We start from the raw sequence: 25158 nt of genomic DNA, 5'->3' as shown, positions 1-25158 counted from the left end.
AGAGTGCCTGTTAGGTGTTTGATAAAATGTCTGTATGAAAAACCAACGTCAGGAGATGAGAGAGAGTAAAAGCAAAGAAAGAGAGATAAAGTGTAAAAGTAAATAAAAGATTGTATAATCTTCTTTCTCTCTTACTTATACTTGGTAAAAAAAATATAACCGTTGGACACCTGTCAGACATGCAGCATTAATGAATAGTTAATGGGCACGGGAAAACAGTAATCATGACTTATCACATGCAGGTTTCCAAGGAAAAACCGTTCCACTTACCCAGTAAACCCATTAATTGAGGTAAGGCAGTTTTAATTCAAAATTTAAACTGTTCCCACTTATTCAATTATTTTCACTGCAAAACTAATATTCTGAAAATAAATTTCAAGTGTGAGAATGACCAAAATCAATCAAGTAAACAAGTACTGATATTTAAAGTCAGAACTTAATTTAAATCAATGATTAAAATGATCATCAGAACATGTATATATCAGGATTTAACAGTGCATTTAAATGTGCAAACATCTCAGAGAGAGAATCTTGCAAAAATAAGAAATTTCATTAATATATTAAGAGAATACATTCATGAAATTGAAATTACATCAGAGAATTACAAGACTGTCCTAAGCTTCTAATCCTAACATCAACAGCCTTAGTCCTAGCTCAAGAAGCAGGGCGAAGCTGATGATGAAGAAAAACAGGAAGAAGAAAATAAGTTATTTCTTCTTCCTACTCTCTACAAAAAGAATAGCGAGTCTGATGATTCGCTCTTGCTGGCGGAGAGCTAACAGCCTTTCCTCCTCCAATCGCTCCAGATGGCGATGGTAGTCCATGTAAAAGAACAGGAGGTGTGTGAGAACCTCCTGGGGAACCGAGTCCCAAATCTCATCAGGTATGACAATCACGTGCCATTCCTGCTACCATCCCTCACGGCTTAACTCCATGTTGAAGGTCTCATAGTTTAAAAACATATTGTAGTTAACCATGATGTTGTGTATATGAGGGAAAAGAGAGTAAGTGTTTGAGGAAGGGAATAATGTTTAGCTGGAAGGAGGTGTTTGTTTATATAGGCAATAGAATGCCAGGAGACGCATGGATAATTTAATGCGGGTAGGTAGAAATAATTCTACCCCGTCTCCCTAGACTGGGAAGACGAAAAACAGTCATTGGAAGTGTAAGACAGGGTTTAATGCGCACAAGAAACAAGTAAAAGTTATTGTGCATGTATGTGTTCTACTAACCCTAATTAGATTGACTGTTAATATTCTACCCAAACATATTCTGATTGAAAAGGAGACTGTTTCAAATTGTAACCACAAATAAGTCAAGTAAAGGATCAAAATTTAATATCAGAACTTAGACTTAAATCAGAACTTAACAGTCATCAGAACATGATTTCTTAACTTGAAAAATGAATGCCTATTTCCGTAATTCTTCACCCAAATTCTGAAATCGATTCTTCAGAACTTAATCATCAGAACGTTCAACAGAACCTGTCCTCAGAATTTATGCAATCTAACACATAAACTGTTCATCTACAACAAAATGGATCACCATAGAAATTTTCATCATTCATATGGAGTGTTAGTGTGTGCATTAAGCTAAATATCAGACAAAGAGTAAAGTCTGATTCACTTCAGTACATCTTAGAAATAAGGCATAACTAAAACTTTACTTAAAATCTGTTGTTATTCTGAAGCCTACTATTGAATGAGTTCATGCATGAGTCCACCTCAACTGTCTTGTGCGAATTTTGTGCATCTTTTTAAATTCCATTTTGCAGTGGCTTCTTAGTGTAAGTGGGTCACGACTGCTTATCAAAATTTATGCTATTATCATAGTATTTCTCCAGTAATCATAGAGTGTGAAAAGTCACCAAGAAAAATATTTATTTGCTTTTCTGATGCATATCACTTAATACCAGCAATGCACTTGGGTCGTCCCTTCCACATTTCTACTCTAGATCTCAAAGGAGTACCTGATTTTTATTTCTTTTTCTTTTCCCTTTTCTTTTGATAAGAGAAGTTTATCAGCACTTAGTACATTCAACAGATTTACTAGCATCAGAACTTAACAGATGAGAAGCATTATTCTAGTTTTTGACTTAATAAGATAGACAAAGTAAACTCAACTAAGCTCACTATCAGAATTTGCTTGTGTCAATAGATTTCCACAGAATTAATTACTTCTAACATGGGATCTCTAGTATATTGAAGACTACTAGATCAGCATGGAGCACAGTTATCCTCATAGGATTGAATAGTCACAGAAATAGACATATCATTATAAGAGTTTAGAAATTCACATCAGACAAGAATCAGTACTTAAGCAATTTTCAAGTAAGCACAGAATACACAAGGAAAGTAATATCTGTAAATATTGATCATAAAGTCTGATGCATCAGAACAAAAATTAAGCAGATTTAGAGAAGGAACCTGAAACCATTCCAATTTCATTTACCAATCTTGTAAAAATGCTTCACACAGTGATTTTGTGAAGATATCTGCTAGTTGTTTATCTGTTGGAACAAAGTGCAATTCCACTGTACCATCATCCACAAGTTCTCTTATGAAGTGGTACCTAATGCTGATGTGCTTTGTCATTGAGTGTTGAACTGGATTACCTGTCATAGCAATAGCACTTTGATTATCATAGTAAATAGGGATTTTAAAAATATGTTAACCCATAATCCAGTAAATGATTCTTCATCCAAAGAATCTGTGCACAACAGTTTCCTGCAGCAATGTACTCTGTTTCTGCAGTTGATGTGGAAATAGACTTTTGTTTCTTGCTAAACCAAGAAACCAATCTGCCTCCAAGAAATTGGCAGCTTCCACTTGTGCTTTTCCAGTCAATTTCGCAACCTGCAAAATCTGCATCTGAGTAACCTATTAGTTTAAAATCTGATTCTCTGGGATACCACAATCCCAGATCAGTTGTTCCCTTAAGATATTTGAAAATCCTTTTCACAGCTATTAAGTGAGGTCCTCTTGGATCTGCTTGAAATCTTGCACAAAGATAGGTAGCATACATGATATCAGGTCTACTTGCAGTTAGATAGAGTAGAGAGCCAATCATACCTCTGTAATCAGTAATATCTACTGATTTACCAGTATCCTTATCCAGTTTTATTGCAGTGGTCATGGGAGTGGATGCACTTGAACAATCTTGCATTCCAAATTTCTTCAGCAAATTTCTGGTGTACTTAGTTTGACAGATAAAAGTGCCTTCTTCATTCTGCTTGACTTGAAGGCCCAGAAAATAGTTAAGTTCCCCCATCATACTCATTTGATATCTTGACTGCATCAGTTTGGCAAACTTCTTGCAAAGTCTGTCATTTATAGAACCAAAAATGATATCGTCAACATAAATCTGGACCAGAAGTAAGTCCTTTCCATGGTTGAGGTAGAACAGTGTTTTGTCTATACTTCCTCTGTTAAATCCACTTTCCAGAAGAAGCTGAGCTAAAGTCTCATACCATGCTCTTGGAGCTTGCTTAAGTCCATAAAGTACTTTATCAAGCCTGTAGACATAATCTGGATATTTGGAATCTACAAAGCCTGGAGGTTGTTCAACATATACTTCTTCCTCCAATTCTCCATTGAGAAAAGCACTTTTCACATCCATTTGAAAGACAGTAAACTTTTTGTGAGCAGCATAAGCCAAAAATATCCTTATGGCTTCCAATCTAGCAACTGGTGCAAATGTTTCATCATAATCAATTCCATCCTGTTGAGAATATCCTTTTGCAACCAAGCTTGCCGTATTCCTTATAATTATGCCATCACTATCAGTTTTGTTTCTGAATACCCACTTTGTACCAACAACAGATCTGTTCTTTGGTCTTGGCACTAGGGTCCAGACTTTGTTTCTTTCAAATTCATTTAACTATTCCTGCATTGCTTGCACCCAATCAGCATCTTGAAGAGCTTCTTCCACTTTCTTTGGCTCAGTCTGAGAAAGAAAAGAATTGTAAAGACATTCACTTGAAGTAGCTGTTCTAGTTCTGACACCTGCATCAGGATTTCCAATTATCAAATCAGATGTATGTGATTTAGTCCACTTCCTTGCAGATGGAAGGTTTTCTATAGAACTGGATGCTCCCCCATGATCCATGCTGTCTTTATTAACATTTTTTGATGCTCCCCCTGAAACTATGCTCTCTGTGTTGGATTCTTCAAAATTTAGATTTTCAGAACTATCAGAACTTGGCTTATCAGAACTTGACGAGTCAGAACTTAAAGAGCCAGTTGTCTGTTCTGATGCTTCTTGAGATGTGGTTGTATCTTCAGTATGCTCCCCCTGCACAGGTGCATTTTCCTTTGGCGTAGTTACCACGGTTTCAATGACATCAGAGCTTAATCCATCAGAGTTTGCAGTATCAGAATTTAGACTGTCAGGATTTTCAGTATCAGAATTTAAGTCTTCATTTTCAAATCTCAGCTGCTCATGATCATTGAAGTCTTCAAGCCCGGTAACCTTCTTATCATCAAAGGAGACATTGATAGATTCCATGACCACTCTTGTTCTCAAGTTATAGACTCTGAAGGCTTTTGTGGAAAGTGGATACCCAACAAAAATTCCTTCATCAGCTTTTAGATCAAAGTTGGACAGCTGTTCAGGGTGAGTCTTCAGAACAAAACACTTGCATCCAAACACGTGAAAATACTTCAGATTTGGCTTCTTTTTCTTCACCATCTCATATGGTGTATTTCCATGTTTGTTAATTAGTGTTGCATTCTGAGTAAAACAAGCAGTCTGCACAGCTTCAGCCCAGAAATAGATTAGAAGTTTTGCTTCATCAAGCATTGTTCGTGCAGCTTCAATAAGAGTTCTATTCTTTCTTTCAACAACTCCATTTTGATGTGGAGTTCCAGGAGCAGAGAATTCCTGCTTGATTCCATGGTTTTTGCAGAACTCTTCCATTATCAAATTCTTGAACTCAGTACCATTATCACTCCTTATTATCTTCACAGAATCTTTGACCAATTTATCCAGTTGCCTGACATGATCAATCAAGATAGATGCAGTTTCACTTTTTGTGTGCAAGAAATACACCCATGTGTATCTGGTGAACTCATCCACAATGACCATATCATATTTCTTCTTTGCAATAGACATGACATTTACTGGACCAAATAGATCAACATGCAGTAAGTGATAAGGCTCAAGAATTGATGATTCAGTCTTGCTCTTGAATGAGGATTTCCATTGTATAGCCTTCTGATAAGAATCACAAAGGCCATCAGGAGCAAATACTGACTTTGGCAGTCCTCTCACAAGATCTTTCATTATCAACTCATTTATATTGTTGAAATTTAAATGAGAGAGTTTCTTGTGCCAATTCCAGCTTTCTTCAATTGATGCTCTACTCATCAGACAGATTACAGAACCATCAGTACTTGTTGAAAGCTTGGCTTCATAAATGTTACCAGCCTGTATCCTTGCAGAACAACTTTGCCTGTAGATTTACTTACTACTTCACAGTGTTCTTCAAAGAAATCCACATGATAACCTCTATCACAGATTTGACTAACACTCAGCAAATTGTGTTTAAGTCCTGAGACCAGAGCTACTTCTTTAATGATGACATTCCCAAGATTTATATTGCCATATCCCAATGTTTTTCCAATATTGCCATCTCCATAAGAAACACTTGGGCCAGCCTTCTCCACAAAGTCTGATAGCAGGGCTTTCTTTCCAGTCATATGTCCTGAACATCTACTGTCCAGAACTAGGATGTTTTTCCTGTTGCCCTGCAATCACAAAGACCACTAATGATTAGTTTTAAGGACCCAGACATGCTTGGATCCTTTGGCCTTATTAAGTCTGTTAACATTTGCAGCGGATTTAGCATCAGAGTTTATGTTAATATTTTTCTTATCAGAATTTACACTATCAGACTTTGTATCAGAACTTACACTAGAAGGAACAATGGTAACTTTCTTTAAAGAAGGTTTTATATGATAGTAATCATAGTACAAACTATGATATTCCTTACAAGTATAAATGGAATGCCATAAACTACCACAATGAAAACAAGGATTTTGTGGTTTATATCTAACGGACAGACTCTTAACTCCTGACTTTGAAGGTAAGGAGTTTATGTTCTTATTCTTCCTGCAAAAAGAAGCCAGATGGTTAGAACTTCCACAGTTATGACACATTTTTCTAGGAGCATCAGGAACAGGCTTATAATTATTGCTTTTATTCACACCTTCCTTTCCATTCCTATTTTTCCTAGGTGATTTTACCTTGTTTGCATTCTTAACATCTTTCAGCTTATGCTTAAGCTGCTTCTTTATCATTAAGCCTACGTTTACTTCAGTTGTCTTTTCCTGTTTTAGTTTGTCAGAAGTTAATTCCTTTTTAACTTCTGATTTCTCAGTATCAGACTTTACAGCTATAAACTTAACAGGTTTTAACTTTTGCTTTTGTTTAGCAACTATAGGCTTAATATCTACAGTTCCTTTATCATTCTTATCATCTCCATAACCTAAGCCCTCTTTCCAGTTTTCACTACTTAACAAATTCTGAGTTGTTCTGCCAGAGTTAGTCCAAGTCCTGATAATCTCTCTTTCCTTTTCTAACTCAGCTTTTAGAGATTCATTCATTTTAAGTACTTCATCCCTAACATAGAAAGCATCATCTCTATCTTTCTGAGTTTGATGGAACATGACTAACTCTTTTTCGAAATAATCATTCCTCTTTTTACAAGCAAGATTTTCAGAAGTTAATCTTTCACATGTTAAAGTTTGGTCTCTATAGCTAATGAACATGGTTTTAAGATATCTTCTCAACTCATTAATATCAGCAGTATTAAAGGCATAAGTAGTTTGACGTACCTTTAACTCAGCAGCTTTAGTACTGCTTTCAGCATTTTCCATATCAGCATTTGCCATCAAGGCATAGTTCTCCTCACTTTCAGAATCTGAGGTGTCTGTCCATCTTTTCTTCTTTATGACAAGAGCCTTGCCTTTGTCACTCTTCACTTTCTTGCAATCAGGAGATATGTGGCATTTCTCACCACAGTTGTAGCATTTGACATTTGTATAATCTCCTCTGTCAGACTTTCCTCCTCTGCCCTCAGATTTTCTGAAATTCTTCTTATCAGAACTTGCTCCTTTCCTGAAAAACTTCTTTCCCTTCCTGAACTTCTGGTATGCAATCTTTGTGATTCCTTTCACCATAAAAGCACACAGCTTCATCATCTCTTCATCAGCATCCGTCTCAGGCAAGCTTTCAGATTCTGAGTCATCATCACTTTCAGAACTTGATGACTCAGTATCAGACTTTGTGTAGAGAGCTTTACCCTTATCTTTCCTTGAGGTAGCTGCCTTGGGGGATTCTTCTTCAGCTTTAAGAGTAACTGTCCTTGACTTTCCTCCTTTCCTCTTGCTTCTTTGTTCCATCTCAAGTTCATGAGTCTTGAGCATTCCATAAATTTCATCAAGAGTTGTTTCATCAAGATTATAGTTGTCTCTTATTGTTGTTGCCTTCAAATCCCAGCTTTCAGGAAGAGCCAACAGGAATTTTAGGTTTGAATCTTCAAGATCATACTCCTTATCAACCAATGACAAATCATTCAAGAGTTTGACAAATCTATCATATAAATTAGTCAATGACTCATTAGCCTTTGAGTCAAAGTGTTCATACTCTTGAGTGGGTACTGTCTTCCTGTTCTTCTTGATCGAATCAGTTCCCTGGCACCTTGTTTCCAAGGCATCCCATATCTCCTTTGCAGTCTTGCAGTTTATTACCCTGTTTGACATTACATTATCAATGGAACTATGCAGTAAGTGTCGTACCTTAGCATCCTTTGCAATCGAAGCGATATCTTCAGCAGTATAATCACTCTTCTCCTTTGGTACACACTTTGCTGCTTCACCTGCAACTGCAACAACGAGCTTTGTTGAATTATGAGGTCCTTCCTTGATTCTGTCAAGATATTCTGTCATCCTCACCTTCCATATAGGATATTCAGACGGTTTCAATATGGGAACTCTAATAGTCTCATATCGACTATGGATTTGTGTCTTTGGTTGTTCTTCAGTTTTGGTGGGCTTGGTTGAAGTTTCTGCTTCAGACATTATTGTGTTTGGATCTTAAACTGTTTGTGTATTAACAGATAGGCTCTGATACCACTTGTTAGGTCACACACACTGTAGAGGGGGTGAATACAGTGTATAGCACAATCAAATCGAACTTTAATAACTCAAGTAACAGAAAACAAACTTTATTCAAAATAATAAACTCTATTACAGTATGGAACTGTCCTCTCTCAGTGATGAACAAATATCACGAGAGCTGCTAGGGTTACAATGAATAATCTTCTCGATTGTGATAACACTTCTAGTGTAAACCCTATGTCTGTGTTTATATACTACACAGTTACAAGATAATCACTAATTGATATGGAATATAATTCTGCTTCCTAAAATATATCAATCAGATATATTTTCTTCCAAGTATTCTATTCTTCATAGAATTCCTTCTTCATGCATATCTCTTCTTATGTTTGTCTCGATCTCCTCTTCCTGTGAATCAGCTGTCTTCCTTATCTGAACGTTTTCTTTAAGTCCTAATATTATCTTGTGATAGATATCTTCTGAACCTTAAGTACTGATGACTTAAGTTCTGACTTCAGTATAAGTGTTGATTTCAGTTAAGTACTGATTTGTCCTGTTTAAGTAAGATCTGTAAACTAAACATAAATCACATTAGTCATGACATTATCAAATATATCTAACATATACTATAATAACCGGAATGTGGTATAATTTGTAATTTGGTTAACCCTCATTTTGGTTATCCATTTCCATCACGATCATCGGATTTTTTCATCAAATAATCAGAGCAGTTAGATCCAAATACTAAAAATTACACTACACAAGGTCTCAGGTTTGAATCTCATCAACAACAAATATTTATATTATTATTTATAAGATACATATAAGTTCTTAAGTTCGAATCCCGTTAACAACAAACATTTATATTATTATGTATAACGATACATATAAGTTTTCAGGTTTGAATTTTACCAACAACATATATTTACATTATTATTTATGAATAAGATCTCATCAATCATATATTATTTATACTATTTGAACTTAACTTGAAATTATAAACAATAAAATTACAATTATATAATTATTATTTAATATAAAATTATTTATATAAAATTTCAATTAATTATATAAAATAAAAATATATATAAATATTAATCAAGACTCGTGCATCGCACGGGTCGTAAGCTAGTATATGATAATAATAGATTTATAATTAAAATAACAAAATAATTAGATAGAAGTTGTGTTTGTATTTTAGCAGGATACCTTGTGGTCGTAGTTTAGGATGGTAAGGACACTATCTAATATTTTAGCAATTTAGTAATTTAGTAGATGTAAAATACTATTTATTTTTATTTTTAATAATCAAAATGGGGATAATCGTTGAACCAAATTATACTTCATCCGGTTTATTATATATAATATAGATAATATTGAATAATAAAAATTTAAACAGAATAATGTGTTTAATATATATATAGTGATTCGCGATTGTAGTTACAATTTTTAGAAATTTAAAACCGCAACCAAATCGCAAATAAGTGATTATTAAGATTTTCATCCGTGTGCGGTTTGATTGCAAGTAGTGCGAGCGGTTAATATGGTTGAGCAGTTCGTCTGTATACACTGAATATATATACTGATAGATATATTTGTGATGTCATGTCTAATATGATTTGTGTTTAGTTTTTCAGATCTTACTTAACAGAACAAATCAGTACTTAACCGGAAGTCAGTACTTATACTGAAGTCATGACTTAAGATATCAGAACTTAAGTTGTCAGAACTTAAGTTATCAGGAGATATTTATCAAGAGATAATATCAGGACTTAAGGAGACGTTCGGATAAGGAAGGCGGCTGATTGAAAGGAAAGAAGATCAAGACAAACATAAGAAGAGATATGTATGGAGAAGAATTCTATAAAGAATAGAATACTTGGAAGAAAAGATAACTGATTGAAATATATTAGGAAGCAAAATTATATTCGATATCAATTAGAAGATTATCTTGTAACTGTGTGTCTATATAAACACGGCATAGGGTTTACACTATAGGTGTTATCTTAATCGAGTTTATTATTCATTGTAACCCTAGCAGCTCTCGTGATAATTTGTTCATCACTGAGAGAGAACAGTTCTTTGTAATAGAGTTTATTGTGTTAAATAAAATCTGTGTTTTGTTACTTGAGTTCTTATATTCGATTTGATTGTAGTAAACACAGTATTCAACCCCCTTCTACAGTGTGTGTGACCTAACAAGTGGTATCAGAGCAATCTGTTAACATACATACAGTAAAGATCCAAAAACAATCATGTCTGAAGAAGCACAAACTCCAACCAAGCCCACCAAAACTGAAGAAACTTCAAAGACTCAAATCCATAATCGATATGAGGCTATTAGGGTTACCATACTGAAACCTTCTGAGTATCCCATATGGAAGGTGAGGATGTCTATGTGTCTGGAAGCTACAGATCCAGAATACCTTGACAGAATTAATGAAGGACCACATAAGCCAACCAAGCTCTCTGTTATAGTTGCAGATCATCCAGCACAGACTGTACCAAAGGAGAAAAGTGAATATACAGTTGAAGATATCTCATATATTGCAAAGGATGTAAAGGTAAGACATTTGTTGCACAGTGTCATTGATAATATAATGTCAAATAGGGTAATTAACTGCAAGACTGCAAAGGAGATATGGGATGCCTTGGAGACAAGATGTCAGGGAACTGATTCAATTAAGAAGAATATGAGGACTATACTCACTCAAGAGTATGAGCACTTTGACTCAAAACCTGACGAGTCATTAACTGGATTATATGACAGATTTGTCAAACTCTTGAATGATCTGTCACTGGTGGATAAGGAATATGATCTTGAAGATACTAATCTTAAATTACTTTTAGTTCTTCCTGAAAGTTGGGATTTGAAGGTCACAACAATAAGAGACAACTATGCTATTGATGAAACTACTATTGATGAAATATATGGTTTGATCAAGACTCGTGAACTTGAGATGGATCAAAGAAGCAAGAGACATGGGAGAAAATTAAGAACAATTGCTCTTAAGGCTGAGGAGGAATCCCCTAAAGTGGTTGTCTCAAAAAAAGGCAAAGGAAAGGATCTCATCACAAAGTCTGATAGTGAGTCATCAAGTCCTGATAGTGATGAGGATTCAGAAACTGAAGGTCTATCTGAGATGGACCCTGATGAAGAGATGATGAAGCTGTGTGCTCTTATGGTGAAAGGAATCACAAAGATTGCATACAGGAAATTCAGAAGGAGAAAGAAGTTTTCTAGGAAAGGTGCAAGTTCTGATAAGAAAGGTTTCGGAAAATCTGAAGGCAAAGGAGGAAAGTCTGACAGAGGAGATTACTCAAATGTCAAATGCTACAACTGTGGTGAGAAAGGCCACATATCTCCTGATTGCAAGAAAGGAAAAAGTGACAAAGGCAATGCTCTTGTCACAAAGAAGAAAAGCTGGACAGACACTTCAGATTCTGAAAGTGAGGTGAACTATGCCTTGATGGAAAATGCTGATAGCAGTTCTGAAGCTGCTGAGTTAAAGGTGAAAGGAATATGTCCTAAGTCCAATCATGTATTAGGATTTAGGAATAACTTCCTGTGTAATATGTTTTGATTTCATTGATATTAATAAAAGACTAGTTTTGTTTTTATTACGGGCTTTATCTATTTAAGTGTTTAAATAAGATATACCATAGTTTAGAGTAAAGCTTTTTATGGATTATGATGAGATCATAATAGTGAGACCTAAAAGATGATAACTCTAAACTTAAATAGTTCCTGGTCGTAGGATTACTAACTGGTAATTAATAATCCGCAGAGATCGGTACATACTATGCTTGCTTCATTATGAAGGATGTCCGTTCTCATAGACATTTGTGTGGTGACACTATAGCTAGTATGTAGGTGCTTATTATAGTATAAGTTCATTGAACATGACTCGCCCAGCTGAACAACTGATGGAGTTCACTCACGTGTCAGCAGTTGTTCACATAGTGATAGTTGTACAAGTATCCTTAGACTTGAGGTCATCATAGTCATCTTGTGTACACTGAACTATGCTTTGGTTTAGTTCTTAGTCTCCAGGGACAATTATTAGGGCTCTACTGGGTATAGGAATTTGTACACGAAGATAGTGTATGATCAATAAAGGATCTACCCCTTCTAGTGAAGGAAGCGAATGTTCAAGGCTGATCCACTTATGCTAGTTCAGGAATCTCTGGCCAGAGTGAATGAAATTAGAAAGGAGTTTCTAATTTGCATAGAACTAAGCATAGTAAATGGTAAGCAAGTGATTAAATTGGATAGGCTTGACATGAGATCCATGCCTTGTATTTAATCAGGACATTGTAGGGTAGAAGGAGTTTATTGTACGGTGACTATTCACTGAATAGGTTCTTGGTATTCTAAGTAGTGAATTCGTATTATCCGGATAGTCGCGATATGCTGAGAAGTATCCCTCACGATGTAGAATAAATATGATTAATTAATTAATCATATTTAATAAATTAGAGAATTTATATAAATAATGATAAAATAGTTTTATTATTATTTATTTCTACTACCGGCTTAATATTGAACCTACAGGGTCACACCATAAAAAGAGAATGATTTAATGGTGGAGAAATTAATTAATAATGGCTGATAATTATTTATTTATGAAATAAATAATTAATTGGCAATTTTAATAATTGATTAAATGAGATTTAATTGATTATAAATTAATTAAGAAAAGTTCTTAATATTATTAATTAAGAATTTAATTTTTGGAAATTAAATCAAGAGAGAGAATTATTTCTAAAGTGTTTAGAAAAAGGATTAATAATTAAAAGGTGTTTTAATTATTAATGAGAATAATAAATGGGATAATAATAATAATATTTATGGGAAAATTTCAGCTGAAAATTTTGCCTATAAATATATTATTATAAACCCTATTTTTATTCTAACCCTAACCCCAAAAGTTTTTAGAAAACCTAATTCTCTCCACCTCCTCCTCCTCCTTAACGTCGTTTTCTTGGTGGATACCGGTGGAGTGCTTCACGTTTGAGGAGCAGCTGCTAAGGATCTCCGATCGTTGCTTTTGGATCGCATATTAAAGGTTAGTAATCGATCCCTATGTTTTTACCACGATTTATATGCTTTTATTTGGATTTTCTATGTGTAAAAGTGTTTTACATTGCCTCCGCTGCGATTAAAATCCATCAAAAGGTACCTAAAACAACTTATGCTTTTCATACTGATGATATTACTGAGTTGAGAAGATATCTTAAAACCATGTTCAGTAGTTATAGAGATCAAACTTTAACATGTGAAAAATTAACTTCTGAAAATCTTGCTTATAAAAAGAGGAATGATTATTTAGAAAAAGATTTAGTTATGTTCCATCAAACTCAGAAAGATAGAGATGATGCTTTCTATATTAGAGATGAAGTGCTTAAAATGAATGAATCTCTAAAAATTGAGTTAGAAAAGGAAAGAGGGATTATCAGGACTTGGACTAACTCTGGCAGAACAACTCAGAATTTGTTAAGTAGTGGAAATTGGAAAGAGGGCTTAGGTTATGGAGATAATAAGAATAATAAAGGAACTGTAGAAATTGAGCCTATAGCTTAGGTTATGGCTTCTTTTTGCAGGAAGAATAAGAACATAAACTCCTTACCTTCAAAATCAGGAGTTAAGAGTCAGTCTGTTAGATATAGGCCACAAAATTCTTGTTTTCATTGTGGTAGTTTATGGCATTCCATTTATACTTGTAAGGAATATCATAGTTTGTACTATGATTATTATCAAATAAAACCTTCTTTAAAGAAAGTTAGCATTATTCCTTCTAGTGTAAGTTCTGATGCAAAGTCTGATATTGTAAATTATGATAAGAAAACTGTTAACATAAACTCTGATGCTAAATCCACTTCAAATGTTAACAAACTTAATAAGGCCAAAGGATCCAAGCAAGTCCGGGTCCTTAAAACTAATCATTAGTGGTCTTTGTGATTGCAGGGTAATAGAAAAAACATCCTAGTTCTGGACAGTGGATGTTCAGGACATATGACCGGAAATAAAGCCCTGCTATCAGACTTTGTGGAGAAAACTGGCCCAAGTGTTTCTTATGGAGATGGAAACATGGGAAAACTCTGGGACATGGAAATATCAATCTTGGGAATGTCATCATTGAAAAAGTAGCTCAAGTCTCAGGACTTAAACACAATTTGCTGAGTGTTAGTCAACTATGTGACAGAGGTTATCATGTGGATTTTTTTGAAGAACACTGTGAAGTTGTAAGCAAACCTATAGGAAAAGTTGTTCTGAAAGGATATAGGCATGGTAACATTTATGAAGCCAAGCTTTCAACAAATACTGATGGTTTTGCAATATGTCTGTTAAGTAGAGCATCAATTGAAGAAAGCTGGAATTGGCACAAGAAACTCTCTCATTTAAATTTTAACAATATAAATGAACTTGTCAAGAAAGATCTTGTGAGAAGAATGCCAAAATCATTATTTGCTCCTGATGGCCTTTGTGATTCATGTCAAAAGGCAAAACAAAGAAAATCTTCATTCAAGAGCAAGACTGAATCTTCAATTCTTGAGCCTTATCACCTACTACATGTTGATCTATTTGGTCCAGTAAATGTCATGTCTATTGTAAAGAAGAAATATGTTATGGTCATAGTGGATGAGTTCACCAGATACACATGGGTGTATTTCTTGCACACAAAAAGGGAAACTGCATCTATCTTGATTGATCATGTCAAACAACTGGATAAATTGATTAAAGACTCTGTGAAAATTATAAGAAGTGATAATGGCCCTGAGTTCAAGAATTTGATCATGGAAGAGTTCTGCAAAGACCAAGGAATTAAGTAGGAATTTTCTGCTCCTAGAAATCCACAGCAAAATGTAGTTGTTGAAAGAAAGAATAGAACTCTTATTGAAGCTGCACGAACTATGCTTGATGAAGCAAAGTTACCAACCTACTTTTGGGCTGAAGCTGTGCAGACTGCTTCTTTTACTCAGAATGCAACACTTATCAACAAGCATGGAAAGACACCATATGAGATGGTGAAGAAAAAGAAGCCAAATCTGAAGTACTTTCATGTATTTGGATGCAAGTGTTTTGTTCTTAAGACTCATCCTGAACAGCTATCCAAATTTGATCTAAAAGCTGATGAAGGAATTTTTGTTGGATATCCACTTTCCATAAAAGCCTTCAGAGTCTACAATTTAAGAATAAGGGTTGTCATGGAATTTATCAGTATCTCTTTTGATGATAAGAAGATTACTGGAGTTGAAGATTTCAATGATCATGATCAGCTGAGATTTGAGAATGAAGTTTTAAATTCTGATTCTGTAAATCCTAATAGTCTAAATCCTGACAGTCTAATTTCTGATGCTGCAAACTCTGATGGGTTAAACTCTGATGTTATTGAAACTGTGGTGACTATGCCAAAGGAAAATGCACCTGTGCAGGGGGCATATTGAAGATCCAACCACATCTCAAGAAGCATCATAACCTAGAACATGCTCTTCAAGTTCTGATTCGTCAAGTTCTGATGGGGCAAGTTCTGATAATTCTGGAAACTTAAATTTTGATTCATCAAGTTCTGATGGGCCAAATTCTGATAATTCTGGAAACTCAAATTCTGAAGGATCCAAGTCAGAGAGCATCATACACCTGACTTTAGTTTCAGGGGGAGCATTAGAAAATGTTGATGGAAACAGCATGGATCATGGGGGAGCATCCAGTTCTAGAGATAATCTTCCATCTTCAAGGAAGTGGACTAAAGAACATACACCTGACTTGATCATTGGAGATCCTGAAGCAGGTATAAGAACTAGAACAACAACATCAAATGAATGTCTCTATCACTCTTTTCTTTCTCAGACTGAACCAAATAAAGTGGAAGAAGCTCTTCAAGATGCTGATTGGGTGCAAGCAATGCAGGAAGAGTTAAATGAATTTGAAAGAAATAAAGTCTGGACCCTGGTGCCAAGACCAAAGAACAAATCTGTTGTTGGTACAAAGTGGGTGTTCAGAAACAAAACTGATAGTGATGGCATAATTACAAGCAATAAAGCAAGGCTGGTTGCAAAAGGATACTCTCAACAGGAGGGAATTGATTATGATGAAACATTTGCACCAGTTGCTAGATTGGAATCCATAAGGATTTTTTGGCTTATGCTGCTCACAAAAAATTTACAGTCTTTCAAATGGATTTAAAAAGTGCTTTTCTTAATAGATAATTGGAAGAAGAAGTATATGTTGAACAACCTCCAGGTTTTGTAGATTCAAAATTTCCTCATCATGTCTACAGACTTGATAAAGAACTTTATGGCCTTAAGCAAGCTCCAAGAGCATGGTATGAGATATTTGCTCAGTTTCTTCTGGAAAGTGGATTTAACAGCGGGACTAGTGACAAAACGTTATTTTATCTCAACCATGAAAAGGACGTACTTTCGGTGCAGATATATGTTGATGATATCATTTTTAGTTCTACAAATGACAGACTTTGTAAAATGTTTGCCAAGCTAATGCAGTCAAAATATCAAATGAGTACGATGGGAGAACTTAGCTATTTTCTGGGCCTTCAAGGCAAGCAGAATGAAGAAGGAACTTTTATTTGTCAATCCAAGTACAACATAAATTTGTTGAAGGAGTTTGGAATGCAAGACTGTTCAAGTTCATCCACTTCTATGGCCACTGCAATAAAATTGGATAAGGATACTAGTACATCTGTAGATATTACTGATTACAGAGGTATGATTGGCTCACTACTTTATCTAACTGCAAGTAGACCTGATATCATGTATATTACCTATCTTTGTGCAAGATTTCAAGCAGATCCAAGAGAATCTCACTTAACAGCTGTAAAAAGAATTTTCAAGTACCTTAAGGGTACAGCTGATCTAGGATTGTGGTATCCTAGGGAATCAGACTTTAAGCTAATAGGTTACTCAGATGCAAATTTTGCAGGATACAAAATTGACAGGAAAAGCACAGGTGGAAGCTGCCAATTTCTTGGAGGCAGATTAGTTTCTTGGTTTAGTAAGAAACAAAAGTTAATTTCCACATCAACTGCAGAAGCAGAATACATAGCTGCAACAAGCTGTTTTGCACGGATTCTTTGGATGAAGAATCAGTTACTGGATTATGGGTTAACATATTCTAATTTCCCTATTTACTGTGATAATCAAAGTGTTATTGCTATGACAGGTAATCCAGTTCAACACTCAATGACAAAGCATATCAGCATTAGGTACCACTTCATAAGGAAACATGTGGATGAAGGTACAGTGGAATTGCATTTTATTCCAACAGATCAACAACTAGCAGATATCTTCACAAAAGCACTGTGTGAAGCTACTTTTACAAGATTGCTAAATGAACTTGGAATGGTTTCAGGTTCTTTCTCTAAATCTGCTTAGTTTATGTTCTAATACATCATACTTTATGATCAGTATTTACAGATATTACTATCTTTGTGTATTCAGTGCTTAAAATTGAAATTTTCTAAGTGTTGATTGTTGTCTGATGTGAATTTCTAAACTCTGATGGTGATATGAATGTTTATGTGACTATTCAATCCAATGAGGATAACTGTGCTAGATGCTGACCTAGTAGTCTTTAATATACTAAAAATCCCATGTTTGAAGTAATTGTTTATGTGGAAATCTTTTAACACAAGAAAATTCTGATATTGAGCTTGGTTAAAGTTTACTTTGTGTATCTTATTACAAAGTTAAAAACTATAATAGTGCTTCTTATCTGTTAAGGCCTGATGTTAGTAAATCTAATGGATGTACTAAGTGCTGAGAACCCTCACTTATCAAAAGAAAAAGAAAAGAAAATAAATAAATATCAGGTACTTCTTTGAGATTTAGAGAAAAATTTATGTGGAAGGAAAGACCCAAGTGCATTGCTGGTATTAAGTAATATGCATTAGAAAAGCAAAATAAAATTTTCTTCGTGACTTTTCACATTATCTGATTACTGTAGAAATACTCTGATAATAGCATAAATTCTGATAAGCAGTTGTGACTCACTTACACTGAGAAGCCACTGTAAAAAGAAATTTCAAAAGATGCATAAAATGAGCACAAAACAGTTGAGGTGGACTCATGCATGAACTCATTCTATAGTAGGCTTCAGACTAATGACAGTTTTTAAGCAAAGTTCTTAGTTATGCCTTATTTCTAAGATGTACTGAAGTGAATCAGACTTTACTCTTTGTATGATATTTAGCTTATTGCACACACTTATACTCCATATGAATGATGAAAATTATTATGGTGATAAATATTGTTTTAGATGAACAGTTTAAGTGTCAGTTGCATAAATTGAGGACAAGTTCTGATGGAAGTTCCGATGATTAAGTTCTGATGAAATCATATCAGTGTGTGAAGAATTACAGGAATAACCATTCACTTTTCGAGTTAAAGAGCCATATTCTGATGACTTTTAAATTTTGATAATAATCAAGTTCTAATGCTGACGTGGCAGTATTTATTTACTTGGTTTATTTTTTGGTCATTACTTAAACGGTCATATTTTTACAGAATATTGGTTTATGTGAGATAAAGCAGTAATAATCATTTATTTAGTGGGAACGGTTTTTTTTCTAAAACTGAACGTGCAATGTAATTATTACTTATTTACTGTGCCCATTAACTTTTGCCTTAACTGCTGCATGGCTGACAAGCGTAAAGGTCTGTTCCACTTCTCATTAACTGTTGTCACGTGGGGTGTCTAAGTAAAAGAGATAAAAGATTTTCAAATCTTTTATTTTCATTTTTATTCTACTCTCTCTCTTTTCTTATTCTCTCTCACATTTTCTGACGGTTTTCTTTACAGACATTTTCTCAAACACCTTACAGGCACTCTAATTTCTCACTTATTTCTGATGGCGCCCAAGGATTTAATTGTTGATGGAGCCAAGTTTGTACCAAATAACTATGCTGCAACCTTGAATAAGGCTGAAGCTCCATCCGATCTGCACTTTGTGCAAGATTTATTGGCCAATAGTGAGATTAGGTATGCTTTGACCCAACCTCAAACTATTTCAAGCCAACAAGTGATGACATTTTGGCGAACTGGGCTATTTGATGATGGTGGTGCTACTGGTACTCCAAGCATTGTTTTCACATCAGGAGATGTCGAGCATGTGGTTACTCCTGGAGCAGTTCGTAAAGCTCTCCACTTACCTGAAGGTTGCACATTCTCAACAGTGGAGGATCCTGTCTTACAGCAGCATATGGCCAGTTTTGGCTATGAGAAAAGTTTGGGAAAGCTGGGTCAACTGAAAAGAGCAAATATCAGAAAGGAATGGAGCTTTTTCTTTGATTGTATCACTAAGGCATTCGCCAATAAATATTCCAGCTTTGATGCTATTCCCATCATGAGTCAGCAAATCGAGTATGCCCTTATTCATCAAGCTTATTTTGATTTTGCAAGTGCAGTGCTAGGTTTTATAGGGGATAGGATGATAGAGGATAGAAAATGTAGTATACTTTGCTATATTCTGTCAGCTTATATATACTCTATGTTGTGCTGATGAACCCCAACCTACCAGTGATTTAATTCCACCCTTTAAGCTTGCAAAAAAGGCTTTTAATGATTTGTTAAATGCTGACATTAAGAAACTGAAAGAGATGTGTCCTAAGTCCAATCATGTATGATGATTAAGGAATAACTTTTATGTAATCTGTTTTGATTTCATTGATATTAATAAAACACTTGTTTTGGTTTTATTACGGGCTTTATCTATTTAAATGTTTAAATAAGATATACCATAGTTTAGAGTAAAGCTTTTTATGGATTATGATGAGATCATAATAATGAGACCTAAAAGATGATAACTCTAAACTTAAATATTTCCTGGTCGTAGGATTACTAACTGGTAATTAGTAATCCGCAAAGATCGGTACATACTATGCTTGCTTCATTATGAAGGATGTATGTTCTCATAGACATTTGTGTGGTGACACTATAGCTAGTATGTAGGTGCTTATTATAGAATAAGTTCACTGAACATGACTCACACAGCTGAACAACTGATGGAGTTCACTCACGTGTCAGCAGTTGTTCACATAGTGATAGTTGTACAAGTATCCTTAGACTTGAGGTCATCATAGTCATCTTGTGTACACGGAACTATGCTTTGATTTAGTTCTTAGTCTCCAGGGAGAATTATAAGGGCTCTACTGGGTATAGGAATTTGTACACGAAGATAGTGTATGATCAATAAAGGATCTACCCCTTCCAGTGAAGGAAGAGAATGTTCAATGTTGATCCACTTATGCTAGTTCAGGAATCTCTGGCCAGAGTGAATGAAATTAGAAAGGAGTTTCTAATTTACATTAAATAGAACTAAGCATAGTGAATGGCAAAGCAAATGATTAAATAAGATAGGCTTGACACAAGTTCCATGCCTTGTATTTAATCGTGACATTGCAGGGTAGAAGGAATTGATTGTACGGTAACTACTCACTGAATAGGTTCTTGGTATTCTAAGCAGTGAATTCGTATTATCCGGATAGTCGCGATATGCTGAGAAGTATCCCTCACGATGTAGAATAAATATGATTAATTAATCATATTTAATGAATTAGAGAATTTATATAAATAATGATAAAAAAGTTTTATTATTATTTATTTCTACTACCGGCTTAATATTGAACCTACAGGGTCACACCATAAAAGAGAATGATTTAATGGTGGAGGAATTAATTAATAATGGCCGGTAATTATTTATTTGTGAAATAAATAATTAATTAGCATATTTAATAGTTGATTAAATGAGATTTAATTAATTCTTAATATTATTAATTAAGAATTTAATTTTGGAAATTAAATCAAGTGAGAGAATTATTTTTCTAAAGTGTTTAAAAAAGGGATTAATGATTAAAAGGTGTTTTAATTATTAGTTAATTGGTTAATAAGAATAATTAATTAAAGGGTTAATAATAATAATATTTTATGAAAAAATTTCAGCTGAAAATTTTGCCTATAAATATACTATTATAAACCCTATTTGCCTCAACCCAAATAATTAACCCTAATTCTAAAGTAGAACAAGAGGAAGGCAACTAATTCTCTCAACCTCTTCCTCCTCCATCACATTGTACTCTTCGTGAATACCGGTGGAGTGATTCACACTAGAGGAGCAGCTGCTAGGGATTTCCGTTCATCGTTCTTGGATTGCTATTAAATACCTCCATATTTCCATTAACGTAAAGCTTCTTAAGGTAAACATACTGAACTACGAATTAAATATTATTTTTCGCATGGATCCTGCGGAGGGTTTCGGTTTTTTTTAAGATTTAAATTTACGTTTTCGTTGCGTTTATGTGCTAAAAACCCTTCAATGGCATCAGAGCTACTTACGAAAAGTTTTTAATTCATTTATGTGTTTAACTGTTTTCGATATATGAGCATGTACGTGGTTCGTCTTGATTTGATGTTGATATAATATGCTTATATATGTAAGGTTTTGAATATATGATATTCATGTGAGTTGTATAACCATAAGATGATTATGTAATATGTATATATACTGATATATACATGATTTATGTTTGAATAAATTATGAGAATCATATTAGATACGGATTCTGAATCGGCTGCTGCGGATTTGCTGAAATCTGGGTCTGGTGTCCGATTTACGCAAACGAATACCCTATTCCATAGGTTAACGAGCTTCTGAACAAAACTGATAGCTTAAGCTATAAACGACTTGTCTGTAAGGCGTTTGACGTCGTTTACTACCCGTAAATATTGATTCTTGTTTTTGTAATTTGATTCTGATTTTTCTGATTTTTGTCATATTTTTTTTATGATTAGATCATGGATAATATGATATTTTAAGATCATATTATGTGTTTTAACAAGCATTTATGTGTTGTATGAGCATGGTGGATGGTTATGGCCTTTCGACCTTAGTGTAATGGTTTTGGTTTTGGTTTTAAATACGACTTGCACGTCGTCAATCTTTGTAATGATAAATCTCGAATGTAACTCGAGTTATTCTTGTAAGTTCATTAGATTAGTTTTACTTTCAATCTATGTAATATAATTGAAGACTCAAGAAGGCTATCCAATGGAGGTGATACAAAGAAGAAGACGAGGCATACAAGAAGTCTAAACAAAGAAGAAGACTTATGTAATAAGTAGTTGTATTTATTTCCATCACCATATTATATTGACCTTGATCTTTATCATGAGCTTGATAAAGATCACATAGGATGGGGCCGTAACCAAACACATTTACTTTATTGCACTTTACATTTACTTGTTTATTTAATTTTATATATGAGATATATGCCTATGTTTACCATGCGATGATAGATTTAGGTGAACTTAAATCAATATAAGGCGTGCTCTAGAAAATCTAGAATAGGAATCGTTTCTTGCCTTAACAATAATATTATGAATACAATCATGAGATTCTTGTGTTTATGAAACACGTAATTAAATATGAATTTTCAATATTGAGAGAAAGGATGATTCTGTCAAAAGCAGATTTCTATCTGTAAGAAAGGGGTATTAAGTGACGCCACTTAACAATGCTCCCCCCGATCTGGGAATCATCTGATTATCGATTATTGATTTGAAATATTTAATTTAAAAGGAAGAATCTCTTTATAATATTATTATGATTGTAACATAATATAATCCCTCTAAAATTAAATAATATCAAGTAGTAATTGGCCAATGACACAACGGGCTTGTGTCGGTCATAGCCTTCCAACATGGTAGAAAGTGGTTCTTATTTTTAAATCATTGTCGTTTTGTGCTACAGCCGAGGGCTTTGATTTTGAAATAAGAAATACTTGTTTATTACATAGAAATGTGTACATTGAATTAGAATCCAAAGGTCGTTACGATCTACAGCCGTGGGTCGTTGGAGACTGATTCAATTATACGAAATGTTGGGTTAGACTTGACTTAGAATATTGAGTTTGTCGTGCTACAGCCGTGACTCAATTATTCAAGAGGCTAAAGTTTTATTAGGGAATAACATAAGATGTAATTGACAAGAGTTGTCTGCCTATTGAACATCACATGACGTTTCGTGCTACAGCCGAGGTTGTGTGATGTAATGTAGGATCTCTATTCCCACTAGCATTATGAATGCTTAATTTTCACTTAGGGGTTGTATAAATTAGATAAACTAGTGGGAGCCACTTATGAATAAAGACCCGATTCATATAGTGTCTTGAAATGAAATTGAATATTTGTTAAGTGTTGTTATGTGTTCATCATTTACAGATTTACTATATTCGTTATGTCTTCTGCACTATCACTCCGGAGTATACTAGATGCTCACAAGTTGACTGGTGCTAATTTTGCTGACTGGCTTCGAAACTTGAGAATTGTTCTCAGGGTTGAGAAGCTGGAATATGTGCTTGACTCACCTAAGCCTACTGAACCTGCTAGCGATGCACATAATGATGAACATATTGTGTATCGTAAGTGGATAGATGATGCAAATGTTGCTCAATGCATCATGCTAGCTTCCATGAACATTGAGCTACAGAAGCAACATGAGCATATGGATGCTCACACTATCCTTATGCATATATAAGAGTTATATGATGTGGCAGGGAGGACAGCTCGATATGAGATATCGAAGGAACTGTTCGGTTGTAGGATGTCTGAGGGATCATCTGTGAATGACCATGTACTTAAGATGATCAATTTGATTGAACGTCTTGGACAACTTGGTTTTTCCATTAATGGGGAGCTGGGACAAGACTTGGTCTTGCAATCACTTCCGAGTTCGTTCTCGCAGTTTGTTGTGAACTTTCACATGAATAAGGTGGATGTCAGTCTGCCTGAACTCCACAACATGTTGAAGACTGTGGAATCAAATTTTCCCCCTAAGAAGAGTTATGTTCTTCTAATTGGTGAAGGTTCCAATCCTAAGAAAAGGAAGAAGAACCCTTCCAAGAAAAATAAAGTAGGTGAGAAAAAGCCGGTTCCACCAAAAGCTGAAGACCCCAAGAGCAAAGCTGTTTGCTTTCACTGTAACAAGGTGGGGCACTGGAAGAGGAACTGCAAGGTTTACCTTGCAGAATTGAAAAAGAAGAAGGGTGGTGAGACTACCGCTTCTGATTCAGGTATGTTCATGATCGAAGTTAATATGTCACTAAGTCAAATTTCTACTTGGGTATTAGATACCGCCTGTGGTTCTCATATTTGCAATTCGTTGCAGGGACTAAGGAGAAGTAGGACTCTTGAAAAAGAGGAGGTGATTCTACGAATGGGAAATGGAGCAAGAGTTGCTGCTGAAGCTGTAGGATCATTTCATTTACATATGCCTACGGGAAAGACTATTGTTCTAAATAATTGTTATTTTATTCCCTCGATTGTGAGGAATATTATTTCTATTCCATGTTAGACTTGGCTGGATTTTTGTTTGTTATTCAGAATAATAAATGTTCAATTCTTAGATATAATGTTCTTTATGGAAGTGGTATTTAAACAATGGTCTGTATGTATGTAACGTAGAGCATAATTTACTACAAATTTAACATACTAATAAAAGAAAAAGGGATGATGAAAATCTCACTTTCTTGTGGAACTGCGTACTTGGTCATATTAGTGAAAATAGACTGCGGACATTGCATAAGGAAGGGTTACTTGACCCCTTTGATTTTGAATCATATCCTACATGTGAGTCTTGTCTTTTGGGTAAATTGACTAAATCTCCATTTAGTGGACATGGGGAGAGGGCTGCAGATATGCTATGATTGGTACACACAGATGTATGTGGACCAATGTCTACGTAAGCCATGAGTGGATTTTCATACTTCATTGTTTTCATAGATGATCGATCTAGATTCAGATATGTGTATTTGATGAAACACAAGTCTGAAGCCTTTGAAAAGTTCAAAGAATATAACTATGAAGTGGAGAAACAAAGCAAACATAGTATTATAACTCTTCGATCAGATCGAGGTGGTGAATACTTGAATGGAGAGTTTCTAGCTTATCTCAAAGAAAATGGTATAGTCTCCCAGTGGACTCCTCCATATACTCTACAGTTGAATGGGGTATCTGAAAGGAGAA

The sequence above is a fragment of the Apium graveolens genome, chromosome 3, assembly GCF_009905375.1.
Source record: "Apium graveolens cultivar Ventura chromosome 3, ASM990537v1, whole genome shotgun sequence".
NCBI lineage: Eukaryota > Viridiplantae > Streptophyta > Magnoliopsida > Apiales > Apiaceae > Apium > Apium graveolens.
Note: the sequence above shows the minus strand (reverse complement) of the source record.